Source organism: Spodoptera frugiperda, chromosome 6 (genome assembly GCF_023101765.2).
Source record: "Spodoptera frugiperda isolate SF20-4 chromosome 6, AGI-APGP_CSIRO_Sfru_2.0, whole genome shotgun sequence".
In the NCBI taxonomy this organism is placed as follows: Eukaryota; Metazoa; Arthropoda; class Insecta; order Lepidoptera; family Noctuidae; genus Spodoptera; species Spodoptera frugiperda.
Window position 1 is genome coordinate 1,417,620 of NC_064217.1, and position 14,119 is coordinate 1,431,738.

The 14,119-nt window shown below is 33.6% G+C and overlaps 2 protein-coding genes across 3 annotated transcripts in view; one reads left to right on the top strand and one right to left on the bottom strand.

The window, feature by feature from the left end:
- LOC118267378 (fumarate hydratase, mitochondrial) overlaps positions 1–14,119 on the bottom strand; it is a 388,013-nt gene that overhangs the window by 346,947 nt on the left and 26,947 nt on the right. The gene's annotated exons all lie outside the window — the stretch shown is intronic.
- The window catches only part of LOC118267654 (uncharacterized), a 41,493-nt gene that overhangs the window by 4,873 nt on the left and 22,501 nt on the right, over positions 1–14,119 (top strand). Inside the window, exon 1 of one of the 2 annotated variants that reach the window (XM_035581761.2) lies at positions 3,985–4,146. The exons of the other annotated variant lie outside the window; for it this stretch is intronic. The gene's annotated coding sequence lies outside the window, so the exon portion shown is untranslated. Of the gene's footprint in view, positions 1–3,984; positions 4,147–14,119 lie in introns of those variants that run through there. 2 annotated transcript variants of the gene reach the window in all.

The following is a 14,119-nucleotide window of genomic DNA, read 5'->3' on the forward strand; positions in this document are numbered from 1 at the left end:
GGAGAACGAAAATCTTACAAATAAGAAGACAATAAAAATAAATTCATCGTTGCTTACGTATTCCTATTCCTAGCAGTAATTGGTAATTTAATTGACGAAAAGTATGATTACATACTGAAGATAACCTCTTTAGGCCTTTGCTTTCTTATTCGAGAGTTAAAACGCATGGAACCCTTAAATAATTAAGAATTTTTCAAAGACACACAAGTCAAATTTTTAGTCCAGAGGAGTCTCTCCATTGCCAACAAGACCTGGCTTGACGATATTTGAACTAAACTAAATTCAAATAGCAAAATAGTTTGAGCACCACCATCGTCTATCGTACAACGTTTGTAAGTAAATACTACAACAAACAGATGGTATCGCGCACGATTCCTCGGATACATCTAATAATGGCTGCTCTAATTAAGAGATTATCTCGTCGTGATGAGCCGAACTATGAAAGGCTGATGAAAGGGACGCTTGAGGACTGTTGTGTTCTGTTCTGTGTTGAAAGTCGTGAGGGACGTGGAATTGAAGTACTTAGTAGAAGTAGTTGTAGGTTTAATTATAGTTATGTTTTGTGTGTATTGTTGTTCTTACCTGTATTAGATTAGATTATGAAGTTTGTGTAGGTTCCAAAAATTTTATTGGTTGAGTCTATAGGCATTTATAGAAATAGAAATATAGATGTAAAAAATAGAGGTATAGAAAATTATACTCTAAGGTTTATTCTCAATGTGAATGTAAAGGGTGTTATTAAATTTTAAGTCTAATTGCCACCCTCAGAGACATTTAATGATTTCTTAAACTATTCCTTATAGCGATATTGTTCCGAAAACAATTGCTAAGGACTAGGTTAAGTACCTAACCATTAAATGATACTGAGTACGGCGGCGAAACAATTATTAAATTAAGTATATCTGAGACACAGTAATAGGTGAGGTAGTTGGGATCAAACAAGGCTAAATTTAAATTTGTATAAAGACATTGATTAAATAAACAATCACCGAAAAGTAATCTGATAAAAAAAATCGACACTATTTGAATAATAAACGTGAAAGTTTAATTTGTAACATACAAAAACTAGCCTTATCAAGCTTTATCTTATTCTTCAATCAATATTACGAGTTTCTAGGAACACGAAAAACATCGCGTGCTAACACTTAGGTAAGCTTACACAACTGTTAGCTCAGGGCTTTAATTGATTGGTCGTGGTGCTAGTAATTTTGTTCAATCAAACAAAATCAAAGAACTGGGTGCTGTGAACCTTTTGACCTATGCCTTACGTAGGAGGTAGGATTGCTGGTTGTTATATAATATGAGGTTAGTTTTTCTCCCTAAAAGGTAGGACTGTGGTAACAGATTAACATAACATACCTATGAGTGGAGAAATGTTAACTACCTAACGATTTCCTTACATGTATTTGTTAAGCTATAGTCTTTTTTAATAGGAAATAAGCTGGTCACTATACACTGGTTATTATTGTTGTTGCTATCATACACATAATATGTGTGAGCAAATACGCTTGCGTGAAATTTACTTTGAGATTAGATACTTAGAATGTGGTAGATAGCGCCATCTAGCGATTTTACAGGCAACTAAAGAGCTTGTCTTTAGAACGAATGCAACAAAGTTGTTTGGAGATTTACAAAGATGACGCTGTACGTAAAAGTGGCATAACGTTTTAATAATTCCTCGCTAGGTGGCACTCTTTTACATTACGACTATTTCGAGAAAAATAATGTTTATAATCTATTATATAAAAATAAGTCGGGTTTTCCTTCCTGACGCTATAACTCCAGAAGGCACGAACCGATTTGCACGATTTTACATTCATTGGAAAGGTGTCGGGCTCCGTAAGGTTTATAGCAGAAAATTCAGGAAAAATTCAAGAAAAAAAGCAGGAAAACAGGGAAAATCATTGCTGGCGATACGGAGTTCGCCGGGTTTGCTAGTTAATTATATATTTCTTGTTAATTGAGAAAAAACATAACATTAAAAAAGGATCATAGAAAATCGGAATCTAACCAATGATTGAATCTAACCACTTAAAGTAGGTAAATCATCAAACTTGATGTCTTTCAAAGAGTTAAGCAGAAGTGAGCTTAGGTATCTAAATCCAATATGGTTATTTTTTTAAATATTGACAGTCATCTTCCTGATCTTTTCAAAATTTCTTAGTAACAGCACATAATCTAGAATTAAGTTCGGTATACCGTACGCCAATAGGTGCTGATTTTTAATCATCTAGTGATCCGTCTGCTCGTTTTTCGGCCTATCCGACACAAAAGAAATATATATAAGTAGATAAACAATAACATTAAAGCAGTAGGCAGTGTCAGGAACAGTAATTAAGGTCTACTAATTACTAATGGGTCGAAGTAGGCCGTATGCTAATCACCTCGAGCTTTCTAAGTCTTTGTCCCTTCTTATAAAGCAGTTAAAAGTAGTCTGCAGTAGTCAAGTTACAAATAGCTACTAATTTATGTGACAAATATTTCCCCTAAGGAGTAGGCATAGCTCCAGCTAGGGTTGCGTTACCGCGACCTCTGGCTCAGAGTAGGAGTTAAAATGGGGTAGCACTGAATCATGAAGAGTCTCCCTTTCACATCACACTTTCATTTAGAGCGGGAAGAGTGAGTAGTTATTAAGAGTCGGTTCATATCTGACGTAAAATCCGTCGGGCGTATCGTCAGTCGTATCGGTTGAGTGTGAACGGTCAAGTGATTTTCTATACATTTGTATGTTCTGGAGTTACGCGACTCTAAATGATTTTTGCTGGCTGATACTAGTTGATACAGGTTTACTTACATGTTAATTATTAATTACAGTCCTCGACTGGCCTATAACGGGATTTGTCATAATCACCACGATTACCAGGCAGGTTGAGGATCGCAGTTTAAAAGGCGCTCCTCTCTGTTAATCTGGTAGTGAAACAAACGCTAAGTGAATTTAAGTGCTGCAGACTGCTTAACGTATGTACCGGGGCTCTGGCTCGAAAAGCAGGAGTAGAAACGGGGTGGTTTTTAGTTAGTAAAAGTCTGACTCCCTCTCACCTCGTCCAAGGCGGGAGAAAAAGTTAATTTAAGTATTTACCTAGTTCTAGGTGATAACTGTTGTGCCTATATAGTTGAAACTTTGTAAGTTTTATTTGTACTTTCAGTTTACGTATCTGTGCAATTTCTTATTTTTATAAGTAACACTGATTTGTTATTACATTGATACTTCTTGACCTAATGCCATTTTGATGTTTTAGTCTGATGTACCGTAACGCACTTCCCTGACACGTAATTTCGGAACTCGGTTTATGTAATTCGATTATGTATGACGATGACATGATTGGTTGCTTGCGGCAGACATATTGATACTTTGAGAGGGCACTAGACACTTTATATGAAGCCTATTTAAGGAATAGAGAGTAAAAGAGAAGTAAAGAAGTAGGAAAGAAAAGGACGATCCTCCGACCAGGCGTGGTGATCGTGGCTGACGGGTTTTTTGCCCTACTGTTGTTCGTTGTGATTTTCTAACCATGTTTATTCGCATGTAAACTTTATATGTGCAATGTAGGATTTATGAAGTCAGCGGTTGATTTAACCGTCGATTGTCTATGTGCGAATTCTGTCATCTGTCACTTGTCATTATAGAATATCCCAAAAGTTAGAAACTTCTAAGTAATTTCCCAAAAACTATTATGATGAACAAAAACGTCACAAAAATTCTGATTACGGGTTGATGGCTGACTTTCACAAAATTAAACAGAATTAAGTTTGAGGATTAACCCAGGATTTACCCACGCTTACAACCGTGGATAAACATACAAGTGTAGTCAAAAGTAGCCCACAACCTTGCGTCACGTCAACCATCTTAAGAATTTAAACATTCATCGTTTTGTTTACATATTAGGAAAACTGTAAATTAATTAACATACGAGACCTTTCTGAGGCCGCATTTTTGGACTTATTCTTCTAAGGGAATCTAGTTTAGTGTCGGCACAGTTCTTGTTGGAATGTGCTGTGTCTTCTGTGTCCCAGTAGGGGAAGTAGCACGATATACCGTTATGCATCTTCGGCCGCCAGTCTATCGGTATACACGGTGGTACCCGCGCGTATCACAACGGGCGATCGCGAGTTAACGTTTTAGTTCTTTCGAAGTATTCATTAACGGTAAGTTAACTTCGTTTTTTTAATGTTACGCGGTGCGTTCAGCCGTTTTTCTTCGATTGTATTCGGAATTTGAAATTTCGTATGCGTTTCTTCTTTTTTTTTATTTATACAGTTATAATTGTTTTTCTTTGATTACCTATTTCACCACTTTTATATTTTAAGTGCCCAATAAACTTATGTGACATATCGTTCCTACAAATTAACTTCTTAATTCAAAATCTGGAACATAGCGGCTATCCAGACATTGTGAAATAGGCCCTAAATGGCATATAGAGTATTTCCCCTCGGTTTTTATATAAATTTATTTGTTTGCTCGTTAAAATGAGGTAATTAGGTTGTTATGACTCTCAGTATGCGATGAGAGAACCTGTTGCGTTTGCGTCTACGTGCATTTGTGTCCGCAGGTGTCTTTACATAGATACTTGAGATAACTGTTAATATTGTCAACCATATATATGGACCTATTATAATATTTTGCTCTATAATACTAATGACTATTTTGTGGTAGTAGAAAATTTATTCAATTAATTAGGTAAATTGTTTTTGGATTGATAAAATACAAATCAAATACAATTATTTTAATGCATCCGTACTGTACAGTGTTGTTTACAATTTTAATACAGTAATATGTCTAAACTATGAGCTCTTTTGGGCACCCCAAAATCTATTTATACACTAAGGAAAGGTTACTCCAATACCTCATCTAGTTATTTGAGAGATTGACGTGTAAAAGAGTTGCATTGTAACCTTTTTGCAAAAATAAATATCATTTATCATTTACCTATACAAAAAAACTGAATTAACAAGACTGTCGTATATTTATATGCTAGACAAGTTTAATGTATATAACTTACACATTTCAAAGACTTTAAGACATGTCTACGAATAACGCATGAATTCGTGCGTGTATTCACAAATGCTATCATATTGCATGCACTCAAATTCTTCACGTTTTACTAGAGAGATTCCGGAATAATAAATCAATATTAAAGTAGAAATAATATATCAAAATATATAATACTAATTAAATACGTAATATAATATATTATGTTATAACGATATAAGTTATTTCAAGTTATTCCAATAGGTAATCGTATCGTCACGCCTTTTAAACCTGAAGGGGTAGGCAGAGGAGCACAATGCATATTACAGCAGGTAATGCCATTGTACAATGTACAACCACTTTTTATAATATTAGCTAACTATTCCTTAAGAAGCGGACAGTAAACATCACACTAATATTATAAATGTGAATTCGTCCGTAAATCACGCTGTTTTTTTTTATAACGTTATAATGGTATTCGTTGTTATGAAAATGACTTTTGTGATAAGAGATCCTCTCATTCTCCATCTCCTGTATTTCTTCCAAACACACACGCGATACTAATGTATACATAAACTACGAACAGAAAGCTAGAACTAGAAACAAATACTAGTTCTTAGTATAATATATTCACGGGTTTTAAAATGACAAGGACGAAAGCATGTTAACTCCTTACATTGTATACAAACAATATTATGGGGACAGGTGAAAGTACAGCTTCGGTCGCCTTCTCTTGTAAGTTGTAAGGCGATGTTACATTGTTTGGGATGTAAACATCAGTCGGACATAGACCTTGTCTTCTTAGAAATGGGACGTGGTTTCTAGAACTAGTTGTGTTTTAAAGTGATGAAGATAGTCTTTATGCTTGATGATAATATTGTGTTTTGTATTGTTAGGCTCGAGAACAGGGTAGATGACAAATTTTTATTTGAATGAATTACTTAAAAATTACAGAAGCGTATTTTTATTTTCTTACGGAAACAAATACCTTTGAAGATATATAATATGTGTCCAATATTTTTAATTTTCGTACCATCCTTATTTATCTTACAACATAACTTAAAATTAGCCACATCAGTCTATTTGCCATTTTTATTTTAATAAGGCTGAAGGAAGCTAAAGATTTCATCCAAGTACAAAAACATATAAAGGATTCAATTTTATATTGTTCACTTGGCCAGTATCTAAAAATAGTGAAGTAATTACATCTCTCATTAAGTACCTACAAGCAAGACATACAAAAAAAAAAAAACAAAATATTCCGAAAAAACTATTAGTGACATTTTAGAAAACTTTTCAACTTAAAGACCAAACATAGTCTAAGCTAATCTCCCAATCTAAGATCAGAGATAAAATACAAAATCCATTAATTAAATCGAATTTGAACAACGGCCAAGCATTCTCTCCGTACGTATAATGTTTCCCTGCAGAATCAGGGCTACTTTCGCTCAAAGATTGCATTTGAAGGGCACTTTCATTTAGTACTAGTTATCCTTGTTTTAGTATACGTATGTATTAATGTACTGCTTTCACCTTCCATCCGGGAGAGATTCGGTGTCTTTATTGTTGTTAATTTTATTATAAGTACCTAGTTGTTATTGCCACAATAATCTTGTGATATATGATCATGATCTTGTTTGATCTTACCATTATTGGATTGCTCCTTGTGTTGCATTGATGTGGTCAGGAATTTTAATAGGAATGATGACGGGGCATGAATATTAATAAAAAAAAATAGGTAAATTATACACGTATTTTTTATTTAGGAGTGGTAGCAAATATGTCATTTCTATGTGTAGAATGTAGGTGTACATAGAAGTGACATTACGCGATATTTCCAATCGAAATATCTTCGAAAGTATTTGTTTCCGTAAGAAATAAATACTTGTCTAATACCTATTTAAAAATATCCTATTGACCGAGTGGTAGTCGACCTACCTTTTCAATAAAAGTATGTAGTCGTTTATGACATTAAAAACAAAAATACCCGCAGAAATATCTAAAACGGAGAAATTTTCCTCAATGTTTACCCCTTTTTTGTTAGTTTTTTAGAAAAGCATTTTGCTAAATCATAGCATAACTAATTAAAATAGTCTGCAACCTTAATGCTTTTCTTATACATCAGTAGCTTAACATGCAGGCGTAAAATTGCCGATTCTCATGGTTCAAATAGTCGGTCATGCACTCACTTTCTTGGCACGCGACCAATTTGCCGAATAATTTGTAAGTAGCATATCAAAGAGAGTGTAAAAGAAAAAGAATTGTGAGAAGTGGGTTTCTGCGGTTTTCACAAATGTGAATCTAAAATAGTGATATTATTTGTTCATTAGTGTCAATTCTCGCTGAGTAGAGGTCTGATCTCACTTTCTTCATAAATAAACAAAAACATATTGCAGTTGATATTTAATTTGATATAGGTGTACTACACAAAGAACTAAATAAATATCTACTTTTCTCAACTTACTGTCACTTGCTTAACAAATCAAAATAAATAATGTGAAGATAAGAGTCCAAAACTTTTATACAAAATTATCAGTTGCGTTTATGAATGCCATAAGCATCAAATTAAATACGGTACTTATAATGTGACTGATTAAACATTTCAAATGATAATTTTGAATCAGTAAAACCTTTGAGACCTCAAAGAGATAGATTTAGTTAATTCTAAAACGCTAATTTTAAACATTATTAATGATTAGCTGCTTACCTTACACATGCATTCAAAAGTATCACTTAAAACAGATCAGAGTTAAATCATAAGATCATTAAGTACAGTGAATGAATGAAACACACATTTTCGCCATCAACATTTTAATCCAAAACTTATCTTAAGCCAAAAATATATTAATAAACACGAAGAAGAAGATGATGATTATAAAAGAACAACTAATAATACGAACAAAACTAATTCAATTTATCATTTGTAAAACATAAAAAGGTAGATGTGTGTCAGTCATTGTGACCATTAAAGTCCCGTTGTAATCGTGAGCGATGTGGCATACTTTAGCCTTAAATGAATGGTCTTGTACCATAATAAGTAAAGGATGGCTTTCTTCGCACTCTTTGAGAAAGGGAAATGAGATTGGTGTGATGGTCCTGTCACTTTTTGAGATTGTGGTGTCGTTGTCATTGTTATGGTGGGTTGTATGCTTGTCTTATGATGTAGTAAGCTTGTCCAGTGTAAGGATAAGAATCTATAGTAGCCTTTTTTCAAAATATTTGGTTTGGTACTCAGTGTCTATGCCTGAAATGAGCAAGAATATTTTAACTTGCTTTATCATAAATCAAGAGCGAATTTGAATTACATTTCATTTTTAAATCTATATTTACTAAAATTGACGTGTACGAGTATTACTTGTAATTGCATTTAATGTCACCGTAAATAATGATTAAATGTTACACAAATATTACCCATCGATTGCACTATAAAATTTGCCATCGCTTAACTCCATATCATGCAATATAGGGCGGTCAAGGAAACAGGGCCTAAAACACACTGTCACAATCTACTAAACAAAAAAATCATATGGTATCAACAACAAAAATAACACTTTTGATATAACATAACCGCCTTTGTCATTTTATAAAAAAATAGGCTCAATACCGAAGAAGTAGAGTCGGAAATTGGTTGTACACCTGTCATGTGTTGTGTAGCGTTAAGTGACATAAATTGGAAAGTGTTTCCGCCTATGATGGGCCAACCATGCCATAGTATTGCACACAAATTATCGTGTATTGATACAAACTGTTTATTATGGACTGTGTAGGGTTAACGCACTGGTGTTGCGGTAGTTTCTGTACCATTGATTCTTGAAAAGGCTTTGGCAGTACCGTGTATTCCAGATATGACAACGTTTTAATCCATAGCAGTATCTATAATCACAGTTCTGTCATTATTGTTTGTTATATCTTCTTCATTATCATTATGCCTTATTATTTGATAACGACTTAGGGTAAGATCTGTTACAACCTTACCACCCTAGACACTACTACCAGATCAGGTCTAGGACTAGATCTCCTTTTTCATACTAAGAAGATTTTTTTTTCCTTCTGATCGAAAGATCAAGCTTGGCTTGCATTATTTATGTAAAGACCTATGCTAGATAAATGCAAGGGTTGAGAATTTTTCTTTCTTATCAAACGATCAAACCAAAAGGCTTGTATGATTTATTTAAGTACACATACAAAATACTCTTGTTTAAATACTAGTGAGGCTTTAAATGTTTTTGTATTGAGGAAAAATTCAATCAATTTTACCTAAAGGTCGAGGTACGAAAAGCTTTATCAAAACAGGAAATATTTTCGTTAAAGATTCAAATCTAATGCATTAGTCACAGACTATGACAATACTACTAATTTCTTTCTTTTAAAAGCAAAGAATGCGAACAATTCGGTCGATCATGATCGGAATTGAGAACATCTGCAAATGAATCAGAATTATTTGGATGGTAGAACACTGACCTTATAGGTTCACAATATCGATTTATAGGTATAGGATAAATGGCAATAGAAGTCTTATTATTTTATATTCAAAAATAATTTTAGTTCAGCAGTATTTATTTATACTTTATTAAAATGTTTGAATAATTCATGAATGGCTTGTTAATTAGCTGCAGTAGCTTAATAGCCAGATTACTAATTGGCTGATTATAATTAACCTCAATCATTATTGATTTTAATTTTGATTAAGTGATTATTACTAGTATTTAGCATAAAATATTTAACACAAAATAATCCTGATTTTAAAAAGTATTGCTGTTTTTATTTTCCGTTGTTCCGGGTTGGGGTGAAATGGAATGTATCGCATCACACACAAAAACGACTACCTAATTGTAACTACATATAGTTACAATTATTATATATTAAGTTTACGTTGCTTTATTTGATTCAGTTTACGTAGCAATTAGAGTATGAAATAGTTATCATTCGCTTTCACATATTTTGTATGAAGATATCATGCCATTATGAACATTAACCTTCTTACTTAGTTGTTTTATAGTATAGCATAAAGATTTTGCTCTTCTGTGTTTTGAGTTTTATAGTTTGTGAAGAATATTTTGTTTACCACACTCAACACAGGCAGCGTTAGTTTTTTTGAGGATATCATCCAATGATTAATCCCCCCTTCGGTGAGGCGAGAGGGAGTGTCAGACTCTTGCTGACTAAAAACCACCCCGTTCATCCTGCTTTGAGCCATGCTCGCAATCCGCAGACCCACAAGTCTGCATTAGCAGCACTAACGTTGTTGGGACTACCATTAAACCAAGCCCTAACATGGTTGATGCTCGTACACCTCTACTTAGTGTAGAACCCTTTGCTTATTAATTGAAGCCCCAAAAATTTGCCAATAGGGCGAAGTGATTTGTATAATATATGGCAAATAACATTGAAGGGGGAACCAAGAAACTGGAATCACATAACAGTCACGATACCGTTACTAGGACGTATAACACCTACTAATGATAATGATCCTGCAACTGCTAAAGCAAGTAAAAGAGTATAAGCAGAAGATGACACAGCCGTTATAATTAAAAACTATACCATTCACAAATACTTAATAGTACCCTTCGAAAGCTAGCAATCTCTCCTAGTAAAAACCAGTAAAGTGGAAATGGGAACGCGTGCCAGTGCGCGTCAGTTATATCATTAACATAATAATCGTGCGCAACACGGCTGAGGTGCAAGACAGGTGAGCGAGCGATGTTCGAGAATGTTCTAGATTCTTTTTCCTGGTACAAGAATATTCTAGTAGGATGAGACTTTTCAAATTTTTTACTCGCTAATCGTCAAATTGGTCACTTGTGATTAAAGCTTAACGGAGGAATTGCCTTTAAGAGTTTTCTTTCACCAGTTAATGTTTTAATGATAACGATTGTTTTGTGGATGGATAAGTCGACAAAATAGTTTATAGAAATATAATCTGGCATAGTTATTGTCTCATCCCTGGCTCTTAGCGTTTGATGGCATTGCAATCTGACAATGCGATCATCATAGAGAAGAGGGTTGCAGAATCAACAGATTTTTTATCATAATGTATTTCATCGTTTTTTTTTTTCATACTTCTCTGGTTTATTGGTAATTCAAGTAAACTATCAGCACTTCTAACTATCTCCAGACAAAACACTCGATCAACAAAACACACTTGTCTCGTAGCCCTATCCATCACTGTTATGAATGAGCACTTCAAAAATCTAGATACTAAACGAGAAAGGTTGACCTACAAACTAAATCTAGATTAACACTAGTTCTAAGATAGTTGAGCACTTTAATACTAAAACATAGATTAAATCAAACGGGTTTTAAGTAGGACTGATGTACTTGTTAGATGCAGACTACAACTTTCAATTTTGATTCTCAAACGCGATATTTATACTTATTCAGAGTATCTTAAGTGAATTTTGTCTGTGATGAGTACTTTCGCCAATAACGCTTCAAAACGTTTCAATTTGCAATCTACTTTCTATAGCAGAAGAGATGCAATCATGTATCGTTAAACAAGGGGTTTTAAATTCACCACCTAAGTGTTGTTGAGCCATGATTCGGCACAAAATAATGAGCCGGCTCGACCGTAATGATACCACGGTCTCACAGAAAACCAACATTTGTAACGCCTCTAGTGTTTTGGGTGTCCGTGTGCGGCGGCAATTGCTTACCATCAGATGATCCGTCTGCTCTTTTATCGACTATACCATAAAAATAAACCTACCAAGCATCACATACCTCTTTGACTTTAGAGATATGGCAAATTCTCTTATTTAGAAATTACCCCTATCCCAGCAATAGATATTCATGGGCTGCTATAGATAATGAGATTACCTATCTACAGAAACTAGTAATCTAATGTCAAAATACATTCACTTACCTGGTGGCAAAACAAGACTAATTTATTTTTCCATTGATCTCTCGCCCGCCATTCCCTTACAACTTAAGTCCTAAATGTCAACGTACTACAAGTTGCAATTAAGTAGTTGAATGTTACGGTCAAGTACGATAAATATGGCGAGCGGTGGTTGGAAGTGGGAGGCTGCGGATGCAAAATATTTAAATGGAAAATTGCGTCTTTACGATGTAGATACTGGTTCAGGTTGTGTAATTTCTGGTAGATATCTTAAGTTTTGTTTTTTATTAATTAAGTCCCCTATCCTTACTGTGGTTGCAGCACCGGCAACAAAACTGTTGTCTCTTGCCTGTCACTCAGAAGGTTTATATATTTTACATCATCAAAATTGTAATCCAGTCCACGACTGCCGTGCTCCGACTCAAAAAGCAGGAGTAATTTTAGTCAATCAGAGCCTGAGTTTCCATTTCGCCTCGCCCAAGGCGGAATTGATTCTGATGATTTGTCCCTTTAAAAAAGTGTCCATTAGCTCCCCAACATAAAAGGTGTTTACTTTACTTTCAGTGCTTACTTTATACATGTCTGATTTATTAATCATAATTATACAGGAAAATACGCGCATATGAGTCTTCGCAGTAAATACTTTGGTAGAAAGTTGTAAACAATTTTTGCTTATGCGTCATCGTAAGTGAAATGAGCCCCGAATTCTAGAAATATGTAGACCGTCATAATTGCATTGAAATTTTGACAGTGATGCGTAAAACTTCACTTTTATGTTATTGTTTTTGAATCATTATTTAGCGACTAGTGTGTACAGAAAATGAAAATGGATGGTGTAAAACAAATATGGTGTCACTCATTCTAGTTCTTTAGTTTCTCTATTTGTGGCACTCAAAATATCAGAAAAATAAATGCGAATGTCAATTTGCTTAAAGATTTTTTTGTCGTATAGATAAATAAGGATACATAATAATTAAACTAAATCAACATGTTTTTAATTAACCTACTTCAAGAAATAAAATACATAAACTAAATAATAATAAAATCATTAATAATGACTGACTAAAATAAAATTTGCTTAAATTGGTATTTTTTATTTCACACAGCACTATAATAACTCTTTAATAAAACATATAATTTATCTTACAAAAATTATAAAAAATATTTATACAAAAGTCTCAAAAAAAATTTTATTAAAATTCCATATTTAGGCATTTTTTATGTACCCATTAAAAATGTAAATGCGTCATTAAATTGTATACGTATGAAGATAAACGGGAACTTCTTATACCACAACTAGGCCAGTGGATCTGGTGGACGAAACTAGTCGGTCATGGTCGTACGGTCATTGACCTTAAACTGTGGTTTGTTGTCTCTTTCTGGTGTAGTACAAACTAAATGTTTTTGAAGTGCATGAGATTTTCTGGTAATGGAAGTGAGATAAGTGTTTTTTGGGAAAATTGTTATTTGAAATTAAGTTTTTTAGTTAGTATTAGGGTCTAGGAAGATTTTACGTGACTAAAATCTAAATCATAGAATAAAAAACAGTTCACAGTCTCGGTATAACTGAGTTTTTGTTAATTTTTTCAAATAGTTTACGTGATCCAAGCATATATTTTGCTTAGTTTATTTTGTGGTTATTTTATTTAAGGTTGCTGTAGCAATTACTCAATATAATAATGAATATAATAGGAGAGAATAAATAGATAACTAACTAGATTCGCGGGGGTAATACCATCTAGTTAATTATATTGATGTCTACATTCTTAAGATTATTTATTGATAAGTAAGTTAATAAACGGTACTTTTCTATATTTATCCATAAACTATTTAACTGCATGAAAGTAGATAGGTAGGTTAATCTAAGCATATCTTTAGACATAATTTACTGCAAACTAATAAATGTTGATGTAAAGACGAAGTAGTGATTTCTAAATGGTGCTAATAGAAATTAACTGAAATATTAATATTAAGCGAAATCATCTTATGTAGAGGAGGTCTTTGGTCCAGACTATTATCGTTGTCTTATTATTTATTTCATAAAGTATGTGTCTTGAAAACTTACGAGAATCTTGTTATAATAATACTTTTAACCCGTTGCGTGTTTGACCTTGCCGACGCCGACGTTGGCACATAAGACACTCGATGTCCTGTTAGCAGAAAAACTGTCATGCCTATTTACCAAATATTGAAATATCCATTTAGGCTTATTTCTATCAGTTATACAAACATTAGTACCTACTACGTAGTGTGTGTATTTGTAACAGACGTCACCATGAAACACGTAGAAATATACCGTAATATAACTGATA